Source organism: Gossypium hirsutum, chromosome A08 (genome assembly GCF_007990345.1).
Source record: "Gossypium hirsutum isolate 1008001.06 chromosome A08, Gossypium_hirsutum_v2.1, whole genome shotgun sequence".
Lineage (NCBI taxonomy): Eukaryota > Viridiplantae > Streptophyta > Magnoliopsida > Malvales > Malvaceae > Gossypium > Gossypium hirsutum.
This window is the reverse complement of record NC_053431.1, coordinates 95,701,998-95,713,413: the sequence shown is the minus strand read 5'-3', so window position 1 is coordinate 95,713,413 and position 11,416 is coordinate 95,701,998.

The window sequence follows — 11,416 nt, the reverse complement described above, 5'->3', positions numbered from 1 at the left end:
TAATTAGTAGAAGTCGGTAGGTAATACTAGTTAATTCCATTTAAACCCAAATTCTGAAGTTAACTACAACCATTGAAACAAGTTAATCTTCTGTTTGTTAACCTGATTTAGTTGTTTGTCTATTTTTTTGTTTATTTAATTTAGTTTATGCTTGTTATCCATTTTATTGTTTATTGTAATATAAGTTTTAATTGCTACTGTTTAAACTTGTTATTGTAGAAGTAGATTTATGATTTAATTCGTCTTCCCTTGGATATGATCTCGGAATACATCCCTGTGTTCCGTTGTACACATCTATATTACAATTTGACTCGAATACTTGCGAACACTGCTTACTTAATTTTATATATTTTTGGTGTGGTATTTTCTAATTAAACATTCACATGTTTGGTGGCGGTCAAGTTGTTACTCATTCAATCTTTGGTTACTTTTGGTTGATCTAAACAACTCAATCATCTTAAAAAATTAATAACATTGTCAAAACCTTTTTGGAAGTCAAATTGTTATTTTAAAATGAAAATGGAGTCGCCACCAATCTTTTTTATTAGGTGTGATCGGGTCACCTCGAAACTTAATCATTTTAATTAAAGGTGTAGATTTAAAATGATAATTTTTGGTCAACGAAATCCAAGAAATGGGTTTGAGAGTCAGTTACGTACGAGGAACGATTAGCACCACATCACCCAAAATTGGTACCTAGTTGATTACTTGATGTCTTAGTGTCGAGAATTGAGAATTCAAAGAAAATTTAAAATATGATCTCCTTCTTTCATGATTTGATTAAAATATCGCTAACTAAATTAAATTTTATGAAAAGGGACTTCTTATTTCAAGTTAATCAAGAAAAAAAGATCATGTTCCGTAAGTTAGGGCACGATATCTTGAATCCTCGAAAACAAGAATACTCGTCATTTGATTATTACCTAAGTCCTACGTGTCTTGAATTTTAAATAGGATGTTTGGTTATTTAAATTCTAGAAAGGGCCCATACTCCGTAAGTTAGGAGCACGGCTCCTCACATCCCAAAATAAACGAACATTGCATTGGTTTTAATTATTTATTTTTATGTGCTTGCGCCAAAAAGCGAATGAATGTATGTAGCAATAGTTACACTGTACGATGATGGAAAAATTATGATATTAACAAAATAACAACATAAATAATGAAATAAATTAACAGTACTATAGTGAATACAATAATAAGAAATAATAATAACAATAAAAAATATTCAATTAATAATACTATATGATAATAATGATAATAATAATGAAATAATATAAAAATGTATGATAATAATATAATTACATAAAATATTGATATTTGAGCACATTTTAAAAAAAATAATATTAGTTAGCAACGATAATCACTTAATAGTATTAATAGTATCAATAATTAACAATAAAAGACCATGTGCTTCTCGAGTTGGAGATAGGGGCACTATGACGACGCGAGTATTACAAGTTAAAAACTTGAATATTTTGTTTTTTATTTTTATTTTTATTTATTTTTATTTTTTGAAATTTAAAAAGGCAAATAAAATTAAAAAATCTACCTTCTTTAAACTTTTTTTTCTTTTTGTATTCTCTGCTGAATCTTTTTTTTTGTTACAATCCATTTTTGGCTTTTATAGCCGAAATTATTACAAAATAATATTATATTTTTTTTTCTTTTCTCTGCTTCTTTGCCTCTGTTTCTCTGTTTTTCCAGGTGTTGGTGGCAAGGACGACGCAGTGTCAGCCTTAGATGGCTCGTCTGCTGACAAGGCGAGGGAGCAATGCTGAAGGAGACTTAGGGTTTTCTTTTATTTTTATTTATTTATTTAGGTTTTGGGCTTTTGGGCTTTCAGCTATTGGGTTATTGGGCTTTAAGGTTTAAGTTAGTAGATTGGGTCTTAGGCTTGTAATTTGGACTGTTAATGGATTTTTATTTTTTTTATTTTAACTATTTTTTTGGTTTGTTTTGTTTGGGTTTGGGCCGGACGAATTTGGCTTGTTACAGCTGCCCCTCTTTGCTCATTTTCATGTAATGGGAAGGGAGTAAAGACCTTATAAGAGGACCAATTCTATTCGGTCCCGCTAAATCTAGACTTCTTTGGTGTTCATCTTTCTCAAGTAGCTTATTCTTTCAATCCATTGGCTACTCTACTTCATTGTATCCACTTCGCTAAAACTTTAGAAAGGCAGGATTTAGTGTTACAGTTTCATCTTGCTCAATTGCAGCTTCAAGGAGATAAGATTTACTATTGTAGTTTCAATCCATTCCATTGCAACTTCAGGGATATAGGATTTGTAACTTCTTCTTGCTCCATTGCAACTTCAGTGAGATAAGGTTTGCCATTGTAATTTCATTCCAACCTATTGAAACTTCAGGGGTATAGAATTTGTAGCTTTATCTTGTTCCACTACAACTTCAGAGAGATAAGATTCGCTACGGTAGATTCATTCTGACCTACAGCAACTTCAGTGGTATAGGATTTGTAGCTTAATCTTGTTCCACTATAACTTCAGGGAGATAAGATTCACTATTGTAGATTCATTCCAACCCACTGCAACTATAGGGTATGAGATTTGTAGCTTTATCTTGCTCCACTGCAACTTCAGGGAGATAAGATTCGCTATTGTAGCTTCAATCTGACCCACTGCAACTTCTGGGATATAGGATTTGTAGCTTCATCTTGTTTCATTGCAACTTTAGGGAGATAAGATTTGCTATTGTAATTTTATTTCAAACTATTGCAACTTCAAGGGTATAGGATTTGTAGCTTCATCTTGCTCCACTGCAACTTCAGGGAGATAAGATTCGCTATTGAAACTTTGATCTGATCCACTGCATCTTCAGGGATATGAGAGTCACTATTTCACTAAACTGTTACATTGTTCTCTAGGGAGCATGACCTGTGGAATCTATTTCATAGGCTTATATTTTGCCAAGCAATTAGGATGCTATGATTAGAATGAATCAAGTGCTCCTATCTAAATGCATATGAATGCAACATGTCATTTTTTAGAATGGTTTTTTCTTTTAATGTTTAGGTCAATATTGCTTGTGGTTCATCCTAGTTTTATTATTGATGTAACACCCCTCACCTGTATTCAACACAGGAATAGGGTTCGGAGCATTACTGGACTTACAGCATAATTATAAATACTTTTCTCAAACATTTAATCAATTCAACCATTCATAATTCAATCTCAATCAATTTGTACCTAAAACGAGCCTACGAGGCCCTAAACATGCTGTGAGAGTGGTTCGAGACTAAATTGATAACTTATAATACTTTTATGAAACTTATAAAATTTTCCTCAAAATAGGGGACACACGCTCGTGTGGCCAGGCCATATGTCTCACACGGCCACCAAACACGCCCGTGTCATAGGCCGTATGGACATTCGAAATGAGAGCACATGGTCGTGTCACAGCCCGTGTCCAACCCCATATAACTCTCTGACTTAGGTCACACGGCCAAGAGACACGCCTGTGTTCCCTATACATGACCATACACGCTCGTGTACCAGGCCGTGTGCTAGGCCGTGCCAATCCTATAGGGTATAATGACTTATGCCATACGGCCAAGTCACATGCTCGTGTGTGTGAGGCCGTGTGTAGCATATTGACTTGATTTCAAATTCAACACCAGGGGACACACGACTGTGTATCATGACCGTGTGTCACACACGGCTGAGACACACGCCTGTGTCTCTACCTGTGTAGACAAAAATAGACTATTTACTAAGCCAATTTGTCACCCAAATTTGCATGTACCTACATAACTCAAATGGTACCATTTCAAGATGCAAATATGCAGCCAAAAATCATCAACCAATATACAAATCATACTATATCTATTTCAACCATTTCAATATTCAATTCAATGCCATTTACCTATTCAAATACCTATCAACTCAACTTGCTTTACTGGACACAACTCACATATCTATCTATACTATGTACCATAATTCATCTAATTTATCATCCAAAATCAATCCACAACAAATATATCTCAATCAAATAAATACCTCATACCATAATAAACATTTGAGTATCATAATTTAACATCAACCATATCACATGGCAATATTTATAACAAACTACATAATTTTCATAAGCTACCTCTAATAGCTATAATACATTTCCATCAAACACACCAAAATGACCAAAGCCTATACATGCCATATACCTTATATACACAACTCAAAGGTACCAAAATAGATGTTCGATAGTCTATACACATTCTCATAGAACCATTCTTTTTCTTTACAAACAACATCGGTGCACCCCAGGGCGAGAAACTCGGTCGTGCGAATCCTCTATCAGTTAATTCTTGGAACTGAGCTTTCAACTCTGTCGAAGACATTCTATACGGAGCTACAGATATCGGTGAAGTTCCCAGTACTAAATCAATAGCAAATTCAACCTCTCTGATTGGTGCCAAACCCAGTAACTTTTCTAGAAACAGATCTGGATACTCTCAAACAACCGGTATTGATTCAATCTTTGATTCTAACACTTTTTTATCAAGTACATATGCAATATATGTGTTGCATGTGTGTTGCATCCCTTTCTCACATATTTCTGAGCTAACATTGACGAAATTACAGCTGGTAAACCACTCAGATCATTTGATTCGATTCAGAGAGTCTTATTATTCAGACATTTCAACTTAATTGTCTTTCGTCTACAATTTACTACTGCATCATGCAATGTCAACCAGCCTATACCCAGAATTACATCAAACTCATTAAATGGTAACAACATCAAATTAGCTAGAAAATAGTAACCCTGAGTCATTAACGACAGTTCTTGCAAACTTTGTCAACCAAGACATATTTGCCTAAGGGGTTTGACACTTTTATAACAAACTCAGTAGAATCAACAAGTAAATTCTTATTAGACACTAAGTTCACACATATATATGAATGAGTTGATCCGGGGCCTATCAATGCAACTACATCAGTGTCATAAAGAGAGAATGTACCGGTAATAACATCTGGAGATGACACTTTTTCGCGACCGCGAATAGCATAGGTTCTGGCAAGTGCTCTAGCCTTGGATCTCACAACAGTATCTCATGTTGCACCTCTAACATTTCCAACATTACGGGGTGGTCTTCCTCTCACAATCGTGTTGCTTGATCTTACATTCTGAGATTTATCTTTCTCATCTAACTCTGGACAATCTCGAATGAAATGTTCATGTGAACCACATCTAAAACAAGATTTGTCATTCATTCTACACTCTCCAAAATGTTGTTTTACACATCATCCACATTCAGGTTTATTTAGTCTAACATTACCTACACTTGCCATTGATGTAGCTGGAGTTTTTGAACTCGTAAATTGCTTCCCACGATCTCTATTAAAATACTCCACCGATGCATTTGATTGACTATAAACATCTCGTGATTTCTTGGATAAAGAGTAATAGGGTTTATTCATCAATCTCTTTCTCAAATCTCTAGCTTCAGGATAAACCTTTCTTCTTTTTTTTTTGCCCAGTTCTTTAGCTTTGCAAGCACGATCGACAAGTGCCACGAGCTCTTTCAACTCTAGAATTTCGACTAGGAATCTAATATCTTCATTCAATCCGTCTTCAAATCTTTTGCCCATAATAGCTTCCGTTGAAACACATTCTCGGGCATATTTATTGAGCCTCACGAATTCTCGTTCATAATCTGTCATGGACATACAGCCCTGTTTTAATTCTAGAAACTCCTTGTGTTTTTTTATCACTAAACCTCTGGCTGATATATCTCTTTCTAAACTCAGATTGAAAAAAATCCCATGTAACCCGTTCTTTCAGTACCATTGATGTCAAAGTATTCCACCATTGATACGTAGTGTCTCTCAACAAGGATACAACACGTTTAAAACACTCTTCGGGTGTACGAGACAACTCATCAAATACTATGATTGTATTTTCAAGCCAGAATTCAGCTCTCTCAGGGTCATCGTCAACTGTAGCCCTGAACTCTTCAGCCCCATGCTTACGAATTTTATCAACTGGCAGCTTGTTCAATCGTATAGGATCAATAACTTGAGGAACTAAGGGATTGGTTGAGAAATTGGCGGAGGTAGAGGTTGTTGAGCAGCCGGATTTGTCCGGACATATTGAGTGAACCAATCATTCATCATTCGAAAAAAGGCTTCTTTAGCCTCACCTCGGTGACTACTCGACACGAGTCTAGATTTAGAAGGCACTGTCCATTGAACGGGAGCTGGCGCATTACTCTCAACATCATTTGCTATAGCTCGTTTGGGATCCATTACTATATGAAAACATAGTTTATAATGTTAGGATTCATCACACTATCACAGGTTATATATGGCATGTATAGCTAGACTTTCACACACGCTATGTTAGTCCTAGAATAGACTAAACTGTAGTTCTGATACCAATAAATGTAGCACTCCTCACCCGTATTTAACGCAGGAATAAGGTTCGAAGCATTACCAGACTTACAACACAATTATAACTACTTTTCACAAATATTTAATCAATTCAACCATTCATCATTCAATCTCAATCAATTTGTCCTTAAAACTAGCCTACGATGCTCTAAACATGCTTTGAGAGTGGTTCAGGACTAAACTGATAACTTATAATACTTTTATGAAACTTATAAAATTTTTCTCAAAACAGGGGACACACGCCCGTGTGGCCAGGTTGTGTGAGACACCAGTCACGCCCGTGTCATAGGCCGTTTGGACATTCGAAATGGGAGCACATGGTCGTGTCTCAGCCAGTGTCCAACCTTGTGCAGCTCTCTAACTTAGGTCACACAGCCAACACACATGCTTGTGTGGCTAGCTCGTGTGCCCTAAAAATGACCATACACACCCGTGTACCAGGCCGTGTGCTAAGCTGTGCCAATCTTGTAGGGTATACTGACTTATGCCACACGGCCAAGTCACATGCCCGTGTGTGTGGGGCCATGTGGAGCATACTGACTTAATTTCATATTCAACACCAAGGGACACACGACCGTTTGTCACATACGGCTGAGACACACACCAATGTCTCTGCCCGTGTGGACATAAATAGGCTATTTACTAAGCCAATTTGTCACCCAAATTTGCATGTACCTACATAATTCAAATGGTACCATTTCAAGACACAAATATGCAGCCAAAAGTCATCAACTAATATACAAATCATACTATATCTATTTCAACCATTTCAATACTCAATTCAATACCATTTACCTATTCAAATACCTATCAACTCAACTTGCTTTACTAGACATAACTCACCTATCTATAACATGTACCATAATTCATCTAATTCATCATACAAAATCAATCCACAACAAATATATCTCAATCAAATAAATTCCTCATACCATAATAAACATTTGAGTATCATAATTCAACATCAACCATATCACATGTCAATATTTATAACAAACTACATAATTTTCATAAGCTACCTCTAATGGCCATAATACATTTCCATCAAACACACCAAAATGACCAAAGCCTACACATGCCATATACCATATATAAACAATACAAAGGTACCAAAATAGATGTTCGATAGTGCAATGAAGTCCTTGACGATCCCCGGATCCAAACTAGCTTCAAAATACTATAAAACATAGAAAAATAAATAAAGCAAGCTATAAAGCTTAGTAAGTTCGTATGTAAATATGAAATAATCTCATCATTCATTAGCATTTCAAAATAGATAACATAAATAGCACTTAAAGCATCAATCAATGAGTTAACATAAAGTCTAACCACATAGTAACTCATACGTCCTCAACTTATTTTAACTCGGTACTTGAACAGTGTACATACCTGTATCGATACGTATCTATTTCTCACCAATTCTCCTACAAACCACTCCGGCTTATAATTACTTACAGTACGAGTACATCGATTTTCTAATACCATAGTCTAACTATGGTCTTACACATACATTGTCATGGCCCTGCCGTGGTCTTACATTCACATGCCATAACTCGATTATGGTCTTATTTTCTGATTGTCATAACCTAGCTATGATCTTATTCAACAACTTGTCTTATGTAACAATACATTTAATTTAAGATCTCCAAATTTAACTAATAGGATAAATAAAATATCAATTCCATCCATCAATTAGATAAATACACATTTAAGTTCAATTATACAAACTTACCTCGTGTACGGAAATGACGAAACAGACCGACTATTCAATTACTTTACTTTTTCCCCTATCTAAGTCTGAATTCCTCTTTTCTTGATCTATAAGTAATCGAAATCAACTTATTTATTCCTCTATTTATTCAATTCAATCCGAAATATAAATTCAAGTTATTTTACACATTAGCCCCTAAACTTTCACATTTTTACAATTTAGTCCTTATTACACAAAATCACAATAGACCCATACTAGCCGAATTACTATTATGCCCCTAGCAGCCCATATTTTTCATTTATTTCATATTTTAACCACTAACTTTACACATTTCTCAATTTAATCCCTATTTTGCATTTTCATTAAAAATCACTTTACAAAATTTGCATAATTCATAATAAATATTCATAATCTATCATCAAACAACAAAAATCATACATATTAATCAATGGTAACTTTCAAAATCTTTAACAGTTTTACAAAATAATCCCTGGGCTAGCTAGTACTAGATGCAACGATCACAAAAATATAGAAATCATTAAATATCGAGTCAAAATCACTTACCAATTGAGCTATACAATGACCGAATGTTTTAAACCCCTAATTTATTTTATTTTCTCAATGTTTTGGCTGTGGTGAGAAAGATGAAAAAAAATGATTTTTGTTTTATTTTAATTATCCTTTATAAATAAATTACTAATTTAACCTTTGTTATATAACTTAGAAATCATTTAATACTTGTCCATTTTTGTCCAGTCAAACTAATAATGGTATAATTACAACATAAGGACCTTAATTTTATGGTTCTATAGCTATTAGATACTTTTAGCTAATAGAACTCCACTTTTACAATTTACGCGATTTAATCATTTTTCTCAAATTGACCAATCAAACAATAAAATTTCTTAACAAAATTTTCACACAAACATAATATCATGCTGTAAGCATTAAAATAATAATAAATTAAATAATTCAACCTCAAATTTGTGGTTTCAAAACTACTGTTCTGATTTAACTAAAAATGGACTGTTACAACTGATGTGTTACCATGCCTTCCATTCAAGTTTGATATCTTTGACAGGAAACCCGAAGAGGTAGTCCCAATTTGGACTATTTGTTTTAGGATCTTTCCAACTTTCAAATTTGGTTATTTCTAGCTAGTGGTCCTGTTTCAGGTCCTTCTACTATTTAGAAATTTTCATCTCGTCCTCTCCTTTTTTTTAGGCAAAGTATTTCTTGAATGAATTTGAATTCACAAGATTGGGCAAATCTTTTCCATCCATCTCGGTTAGAATTAATGCTCCTCTAGAAAAAGATTTTTTCACCATATAAGGCCCTTCCCAATTCGGCATCCATTTTTCTCTGAAGTCTTTTTGTATGGAAAGATCATTTTTAACATTAGGTCCTCTTCATGGAATTTTTGGGGCGAACATTTCTGTCATAAGCTCACATAATTCGTTTTTGATACATTTGATCATGATAGATAGCTTTTAGCCTTTTTTATTCTATCAAGTTTAATTGATCATATTGATATTGGATCCATTCTATTTCATCTAACTTTAATTCTAATAAAACTCAGAGAGAAGAAATCTCAACTTCAATGGGTAAAACCATCTCCATTTCATAAACCAATGATAAAATTGTTGCCTCGGTGGAGGTTCGATAAGTATCGAAGGCGAATGGTAATTTTTCATGCCAATATTTATAAGTCTTTGTCATTTTCCCCACAATCTTCCTAATGTTCTTATTAGCTGCCTCCACTGCACCATTCATTTCTAGGCGATATGGTGAAGAGTTGTGATGTTTGATCTTGAATTGACCATAAACCTCCGCTATCGTACTGTTGTTCAAATTCAATACGTTGTCAGATATAATTCTTTCTGGCATTCTATACCGATATATGATCTTTATCTTCAAGAATTTGTCAACTGCCAACTTTATGACATTGGCATAAGAAGCGACTTTTAGCCACTTGTTAAAGTAATAGATGACCATGAAGATGAATTGATGCCCATTGGAAGCCTTTTACGAGATTCACCGGTTGACATCCATGCACTACATGGAGAAAGGCCTCAAAGAAGTCATCACATGGAGAGGTGAATGAGACACATGAATTTTGTCCCCATAAATTTGACATTTATGACACCTCTTTGCATAATTAACATAATCATATTCAATAGTGGACCAATAATATTCGAATATCATAATTTGCCTAGGCATTGTGAAACTATTAGCATGTGTTTTGAAAACACCCTCATGGACTTCTTCTAGGATTTTCTTAGCCTCAATAGCATCTACACATCTTAGTAACACCTGATCTTTTCTTCTTTTGTATAGTATCTCCCTATCTGGGACATACTTATTGGCCAGCCTTCTTAGCGTTCTTTTATCATTCTTGATTTCCTGCTCAGGGTATTCACGATTCTTTACATATTGCAATATGTCATGGTACCAAGGGTGACTATCCTTTTTTTCTTCCCAGATGTTGTAGAACTAGGCTGGAACCTCATAGATACTCATCTGAATAGGTTTTACATTATCTTGTTTGGTCACTCTGACCATGGAGGCTAAGGTAGCCAAGGCATTGCCCTTCTGATTTTCATATTGCGGGAGGTAGCAAAAGGTGATGTCATCAAACTCTTTAATTAACTCGAGAACCAACCTTCGATAATCAATCAGCTTGGAATTTCTTGTCTCCCATTCATTCTTGAGTTGACAGATTACTAGTGCCGAATAACCGCATACTTTCAGCACTTTGATCTTACATTCTATAGCTGGCCGGATTCCCATGATACACAGTTCATATTCTTCCATGTTACTTGTATAGTCAAAATCAAGTTTATTGGTGAAAGGATAATGATCTCTGTTTGGGGATACTAGGATTGCTCCAATTTTGTTACCCATAGCATTTGAAACTCCATCAAAATTCAATTTTCAGCGATATTCTTTTGAAGCACTTTTTTCAATGGTTGTAACATACATTAGATCTTCATTAGGAAAATCAAAATTTAGAGGCTTGTAATCTTCTAGAGCTCTGGTAGGTGGGAAATCCATTATTACACTCCCCTTTACTGCCTTCTGGTTTACATAGATTATATCAAATTCATAGAGCAAATTTTTCCATCAAGCTATTCCTCTATTTAATGCACTCGACTCCATCATGAACTTCATAGGGTCTATTTTCGAAATAAGCCAAGTCGTATGATACAACATATACTATCTTAGCCTTCGGGTGGTCTAGACTAAGGTGCAACACAGCTTCTCGATTGGCGAATATCTTGTCTCGCATTCATTGAAC